Source organism: Schistocerca americana, unplaced genomic scaffold (assembly GCF_021461395.2).
Source record: "Schistocerca americana isolate TAMUIC-IGC-003095 unplaced genomic scaffold, iqSchAmer2.1 HiC_scaffold_859, whole genome shotgun sequence".
Taxonomy (NCBI): domain Eukaryota; kingdom Metazoa; phylum Arthropoda; class Insecta; order Orthoptera; family Acrididae; genus Schistocerca; species Schistocerca americana.
In genome coordinates, this window is record NW_025726630.1 from 42,501 (window position 1) to 50,000 (window position 7,500).

At 56.0% G+C, this 7,500-nt stretch overlaps 3 non-coding genes across 3 annotated transcripts in view; all 3 read left to right on the forward strand.

Annotated features, from left to right (window-relative positions):
- The first annotated feature begins 3,445 nt into the window (after positions 1-3,445).
- On the forward strand, positions 3,446-5,355 carry LOC124591650. The gene has a single exon (XR_006977203.1). It is a non-coding gene; the product is annotated as a small subunit ribosomal RNA (ribosomal RNA).
- A 351-nt stretch (positions 5,356-5,706) lies between these two features.
- Positions 5,707-5,861, forward strand: LOC124591658. The gene has a single exon (XR_006977210.1). It is a non-coding gene; the product is annotated as a 5.8S ribosomal RNA (ribosomal RNA).
- A 188-nt stretch (positions 5,862-6,049) lies between these two features.
- Positions 6,050-7,500, forward strand: part of LOC124591654 — a 4,220-nt gene continuing 2,769 nt past the window's right edge. Inside the window, exon 1 of the ribosomal RNA XR_006977207.1 lies at positions 6,050-7,500. This exon is cut by the window's right edge and continues 2,769 nt beyond it. This is a non-coding gene — a ribosomal RNA (large subunit ribosomal RNA).

Sequence of the window (7,500 nt, forward strand, 5' to 3'; positions counted from 1 at the left end):
ATTGTACCTTAACCTAACCCATATTGTACCTTAACCTAACCCATATTGTACCTTAACCTAACCCATATTGTACCTTAACCTAACCCATATTGTACCTTAACCTAACCCATATTGTACCTTAACCTAACCCATGTTGCGCCTTAACCTAACCCATGTTGCGCCTTAACCTAACCCATGTTGCGCCTTAACCTAACCCATGTTGCGCCTTAACCTAACCCATGTTGCGCCTTAACCTAACCCATGTTGCGCCTTAACCTAACCCATGTTGCGCCTTAACCTAACCCATGTTGCGCCTTAACCTAACCCATGTTGCGCCTTAACCTAACCCATGTTGCGCCTTAACCTAACCCATGTTGCGCCTTAACCTAACCCATGTTGCGCCTTAACCTAACCTATGTTGCGCCTTAACCTAACCTATGTTGCGCCTTAACCTAACCTATGTTGCGCCTTAACCTAACCTATGTTGCGCCTTAACCTAACCTATGTTGCGCCTTAACCTAACCTATGTTGCGCCTTAACCTAACCTATGTTGCGCCGTAACCTAACCTATGTTGCGCCGTAACCTAACCTATGTTGCGCCATAACCTAACCTATGTTGCGCCTTAACCTAACCTATGTTGCGCCTTAACCTAACCTATGTTGCGCCTTAACCTAACCTATGTTGCGCCGTAACCTAACCTATGTTGCGCCTTAACCTAACCTATGTTGCGCCTTAACCTAACCTATGTTGCGCCTTAACCTAACCTATGTTGCGCCTTAACCTAACCTATGTTGCGCCTTAACCTAACCTATGTTGCGCCTTAACCTAACCTATGTTGCGCCTTAACCTAACCTATGTTGCGCCTTAACCTAACCTATGTTGCGCCTTAACCTAACCTATGTTGCGCCGTAACCTAACCTATGTTGCGCCTTAACCTAACCTATGTTGCGCCTTAACCTAACCTATGTTGCGCCGTAACCTAACCTATGTTGCGCCTTAACCTAACCTATGTTGCGCCTTAACCTAACCTATGTTGCGCCTTAACCTAACCTATGTTGCGCCTTAACCTAACCTATGTTGCGCCTTAACCTAACCTATGTTGCGCCTTAACCCAACACACGTTGGGCCTTAACCCAACACACGTTGGGCCTTAACCCAACACACGTTGGGCCTTAACCCAACACACGTTGGGCCTTAACCCAACACACGTTGGGCCTTAACCCAACACACGTTGGGCCTTAACCCAACACACGTTGGGCCTTAACCCAACACACGTTGGGCCTTAACCCAACACACGTTGGGCCTTAACCCAACACACGTTGGGCCTTAACCCAACACACGTTGGGCCTTAACCCAACACACGTTGGGCCTTAACCCAACACACGTTGGGCCTTAACCCAACACACGTTGGGCCTTAACCCAACACACGTTGGGCCTTAACCCAACACACGTTGGGCCTTAACCCAACACACGTTGGGCCTTAACCCAACACACGTTGGGCCTTAACCCAACACACGTTGGGCCTTAACCCAACACACGTTGGGCCTTAACCCAACACACGTTGGGCCTTAACCCAACACACGTTGGGCCTTAACCCAACACACGTTGGGCCTTAACCCAACACACGTTGGGCCTTAACCCAACACACGTTGGGCCTTAACCCAACACACGTTGGGCCTTAACCCAACACACGTTGGGCCTTAACCCAACACACGTTGGGCCTTAACCCAACACACGTTGGGCCTTAACCCAACACACGTTGGGCCTTAACCTGCTCTGTAATTGTCATACGACGCGTTAAATTAGTGTAGTGTTGCCTAACTGCAACCCCCGCAATATAGTTTGCTACTCGCACTGCCCGGTCCCCAGAGTATCGCTTCATGTTAAACACCTTGCAGCTATACACTGTAATGCGGATGGCGGCAGGACGTACATGCTCAATGCCCTTCGCAGTTGTTCATTGGCATTCGCATGGCGAAGCACAGCCTACGTTGTGGTACGGCTTGTGGCAACTGTCCGCTGATGTTGTACGTCCAAATCACACACTGTACCGCACATTGGTCCTCATGTACTGAATGATACATCGTGGTACATGTGTGACCGTACCACGACTGCGCCAACAACGGCGAACCATACGGTCCAAATATTGTGCACTCAGCTACGTGTCGTCTCCCTATAAGAGCTGGATTGCAGTATGGTATGCCGTGGATGGCGATCAGCATGAGCCGTCTGTTGATGTAGTGGCGCGTGTTGTCAGACGTAGTCGTCTCTTCTCACACACCGTGATAGCATGGTGCACTGCGTTCCACATCTGCGACATGCGACAGAGGCCGGTTGACAGTCGTTCGCGCAATGGACATCGCATACGTACGGGGGCCACCTTCCACGTGTTCGCGAAGCGTGCACATGTTGTTGCGTGTATGTGGGCAGACATAGTGTGTCGTGACACCTGACACAGGCATGCAACAATCGTTGAATTTGCAAATGGCGATGGACGTCTACGTTTGCTGGTGACGTTACGCAAATGAAGAACTGGTAAACCGTTGTGGTGCGGTTGTTCTCGCTAGAGGTGAATCAGTGATGGCGACGATCGGTTGAGCTACCAACCGGTTGTTTCAGCGATACCCACCATGCCCACGAACGTGAATGGCATGTGGGTGTGAAGCGATACGCGGCGGTGGCTGGGTGGGACCGTCCCCGGCCGGTGAGGGGGGGCCTTCCGGCGTGCTGGCCGCGCGGTGCGTGGGCGCACGCGCTACAGCCGGCTGGTGGGGGCGGCCAGTGGCAGGCGCGCCGGCCGACGGAGGCGGCAGGCGGCGCAGCTGCGCGCCGGCGCACCCTGCACGCGGCGCCGTGCGGCCAAAGTAGGTCCTCGCGGGCCCGGTGCGAAGCGCGGTGGACATCTGCAGTGTGCTGGTCCGATTGAGGACTGTGTGCGCTGAGGATGCGCCGCCGCCCGGCGCTCGGCGCCGCGACGCCGTCTGCTGCTCGGTCGCCTCTGCGGTTCTCGCAGGTGGATTGTATCGCAGCTGTGCGGACGTGTTGGCGCGTGCGCTGTGCTGGGAGAGTTCGCTTCGGCACCCAAGTGGGGCTTTTGTCCTTCTGTGGCGCTGGCGTTGGAGCTGCCGGCCACCGTAGGTGGCGCGTGTTGTCTCCCGCCGGCAATGCCACGACAGCACGCTCCCGGGCCTCTGTCGGCAGCGGCAAGCTCAGTTGGGAGCACGGGTGGTCGCACCTAAAGCGTCTACTCGCCAAACTCCGGGCGATTGCGCCTCTCTCGAACCCGACCAAGTACTTAGGACGGCGCTGCGCGCCGCCGGGACCTGAGAGGGTTTCGAGGTGTATTGTGCAGGGGAGCTCAGCCTCCTCCTGTTTGCAGAATAATTGAGCGGACGCTTGCGTGTTCGCGCGGGCCCCCGGGACACACTCCCGGGCGGCCGGCTGCTCAGCTCTAGTTGACGCAGCTCCCTGGTTGATCCTGCCAGTAGTCATATGCTTGTCTCAAAGATTAAGCCATGCATGTCTCAGTACAAGCCGCATTAAGGTGAAACCGCGAATGGCTCATTAAATCAGTTATGGTTCCTTAGATCGTACCCACGTTACTTGGATAACTGTGGTAATTCTAGAGCTAATACATGCAAACAGAGTCCCGACCAGAGATGGAAGGGACGCTTTTATTAGATCAAAACCAATCGGTCGGCTCGTCCGGTCCGTTTGCCTTGGTGACTCTGAATAACTTTGGGCTGATCGCACGGTCCTCGTACCGGCGACGCATCTTTCAAATGTCTGCCTTATCAACTGTCGATGGTAGGTTCTGCGCCTACCATGGTTGTAACGGGTAACGGGGAATCAGGGTTCGATTCCGGAGAGGGAGCCTGAGAAACGGCTACCACATCCAAGGAAGGCAGCAGGCGCGCAAATTACCCACTCCCGGCACGGGGAGGTAGTGACGAAAAATAACGATACGGGACTCATCCGAGGCCCCGTAATCGGAATGAGTACACTTTAAATCCTTTAACGAGTATCTATTGGAGGGCAAGTCTGGTGCCAGCAGCCGCGGTAATTCCAGCTCCAATAGCGTATATTAAAGTTGTTGCGGTTAAAAAGCTCGTAGTTGGATTTGTGTCCCACGCTGTTGGTTCACCGCCCGTCGGTGTTTAACTGGCATGTATCGTGGGACGTCCTGCCGGTGGGGCGAGCTGAAGGCGTGCGACGCGCCTCGTGCGTGCTCGTGCGTCCCGAGGCGGACCCCGTTGCAATCCTACCAGGGTGCTCTTGAGTGAGTGTCTCGGTGGGCCGGCACGTTTACTTTGAACAAATTAGAGTGCTTAAAGCAGGCAAGCCCGCCTGAATACTGTGTGCATGGAATAATGGAATAGGACCTCGGTTCTATTTTGTTGGTTTTCGGAACCCGAGGTAATGATTAATAGGGACAGGCGGGGGCATTCGTATTGCGACGTTAGAGGTGAAATTCTTGGATCGTCGCAAGACGAACAGAAGCGAAAGCATTTGCCAAGTATGTTTTCATTAATCAAGAACGAAAGTTAGAGGTTCGAAGGCGATCAGATACCGCCCTAGTTCTAACCATAAACGATGCCAGCCAGCGATCCGCCGCAGTTCCTCCGATGACTCGGCGGGCAGCCTCCGGGAAACCAAAGCTTTTGGGTTCCGGGGGAAGTATGGTTGCAAAGCTGAAACTTAAAGGAATTGACGGAAGGGCACCACCAGGAGTGGAGCCTGCGGCTTAATTTGACTCAACACGGGAAACCTCACCAGGCCCGGACACCGGAAGGATTGACAGATTGATAGCTCTTTCTTGATTCGGTGGGTGGTGGTGCATGGCCGTTCTTAGTTGGTGGAGCGATTTGTCTGGTTAATTCCGATAACGAACGAGACTCTAGCCTGCTAACTAGTCGCGTGACATCCTTCGTGCTGTCAGCGATTACTTTTCTTCTTAGAGGGACAGGCGGCTTCTAGCCGCACGAGATTGAGCAATAACAGGTCTGTGATGCCCTTAGATGTTCTGGGCCGCACGCGCGCTACACTGAAGGAATCAGCGTGTCTTCCTAGGCCGAAAGGTCGGGGTAACCCGCTGAACCTCCTTCGTGCTAGGGATTGGGGCTTGCAATTGTTCCCCATGAACGAGGAATTCCCAGTAAGCGCGAGTCATAAGCTCGCGTTGATTACGTCCCTGCCCTTTGTACACACCGCCCGTCGCTACTACCGATTGAATGATTTAGTGAGGTCTTCGGACTGGTACGCGGCATTGACTCTGTCGTTGCCGATGCTACCGGAAAGATGACCAAACTTGATCATTTAGAGGAAGTAAAAGTCGTAACAAGGTTTCCGTAGGTGAACCTGCGGAAGGATCATTACCGACTAGACTGCATGTCTTTCGATGTGCGTGTCGTGTCGCGCAACACGCTACCTGTACGGCTCGCAGTAGCCGTGCGCCGCGTGCGGAACCACGCGTGCTTCTCAAAACTAACGCCAATGTTGTGTGGTACGAGCGCTGAAGCGCTGGAGCGGCTGGCCTGCGGCACCTGGCGCCTGGCGCCGGTTTTGAATGACTTTCGCCCGACTGCCTGTCCGCTCCGGTGTGGAGCCGTACGACGCCCATCGGCCGTGAGGCCGTTGGACACAGAACGCTTGAACAGGGGCCGCCACACGCCTACGTCCCGCCTATGCAACTGTCTTGAAAGAGACAGTGTAAACTAAGAAAAGATCACCCAGGACGGTGGATCACTCGGCTCGTGGGTCGATGAAGAACGCAGCAAATTGCGCGTCGACATGTGAACTGCAGGACACATGAACATCGACGTTTCGAACGCACATTGCGGTCCATGGATTCCGTTCCCGGGCCACGTCTGGCTGAGGGTCGGCTACGTATACTGAAGCGCGCGGCGTTTGCCCCGCTTCGCAGACCTGGGAGCGTCGCGGCCGCCTGTGGGGCCGGCCGCGCCTCCTTAAACGTGCGATGCGCGCCCGTCGCCTGGCGGTTCGCATACCGGTACTTACTCGGTAGCGTGCACAGCCGGCTGGCGGTGTGGCGTGCGACACCTCGTACAACGACCTCAGAGCAGGCGAGACTACCCGCTGAATTTAAGCATATTACTAAGCGGAGGAAAAGAAACTAACAAGGATTCCCCCAGTAGCGGCGAGCGAACAGGGAAGAGTCCAGCACCGAACCCCGCAGGCTGCCGCCTGTCGTGGCATGTGGTGTTTGGGAGGGTCCACTACCCCGACGCCTCGCGCCGAGCCCAAGTCCAACTTGAATGAGGCCACGGCCCGTAGAGGGTGCCAGGCCCGTAGCGGCCGGTGCGAGCGTCGGCGGGACCTCTCCTTCGAGTCGGGTTGCTTGAGAGTGCAGCTCCAAGTGGGTGGTAAACTCCATCTGAGACTAAATATGACCACGAGACCGATAGCGAACAAGTACCGTGAGGGAAAGTTGAAAAGAACTTTGAAGAGAGAGTTCAAAAGTACGTGAAACCGTTCTGGGGTAAACGTGAGAAGTCCGAAAGGTCGAACGGGTGAGATTCACGCCCATCCGGCCACTGGCCTCCGCCCTCGGCAGATGGGGCCGGCCGCCCGCGCGGAGCAATCCGCGGCGGGGTCGTGTCCGGTTGCCTTTCCACTCGCCGCGGGGTGGGGCCGTTCCGGTGTGCGGTGGGCCGCACTTCTCCCCTAGTAGGACGTCGCGACCCGCTGGGTGCCGGCCTACGGCCCGGGTGCGCAGCCTGTCCTTCCGCGGGCCTCGGTTCGCGTCTGTTGGGCAGAGCCCCGGTGTCCTGGCTGGCTGCCCGGCGGTATATCTGGAGGAGTCGATTCGCCCCTTTGGGCGCTCGGGCTCCCGGCAAGCGCGCGCGGTTCTTCCCGGATGACGGACCTACCTGGCCCGGCCCCGGACCCGCGCCGCTGTTGGCTCGGGATGCTCTCGGGCGGAATAATCGCTCCCGTCAGCGGCGCTTCAGCTTTGGACAATTTCACGACCCGTCTTGAAACACGGACCAAGGAGTCTAACATGTGCGCGAGTCATTGGGCTGTACGAAACCTAAAGGCGTAATGAAAGTGAAGGTCTCGCCTTGCGCGGGCCGAGGGAGGATGGGGCTTCCCCGCCCTTCACGGGGCGGCGGCCTCCGCACTCCCGGGGCGTCTCGTCCTCATTGCGAGGTGAGGCGCACCTAGAGCGTACACGTTGGGACCCGAAAGATGGTGAACTATGCCTGGCCAGGACGAAGTCAGGGGAAACCCTGATGGAGGTCCGTAGCGATTCTGACGTGCAAATCGATCGTCGGAGCTGGGTATAGGGGCGAAAGACTAATCGAACCATCTAGTAGCTGGTTCCCTCCGAAGTTTCCCTCAGGATAGCTGGTGCTCGTACGAGTCTCATCCGGTAAAGCGAATGATTAGAGGCCTTGGGGCCGAAACGACCTCAACCTATTCTCAAACTTTAAATGGGTGAGATCTCCGGCTTGCTTGATATGCTGAAGCCGCGAGCAAACGACTCGGATCGGAGTGCC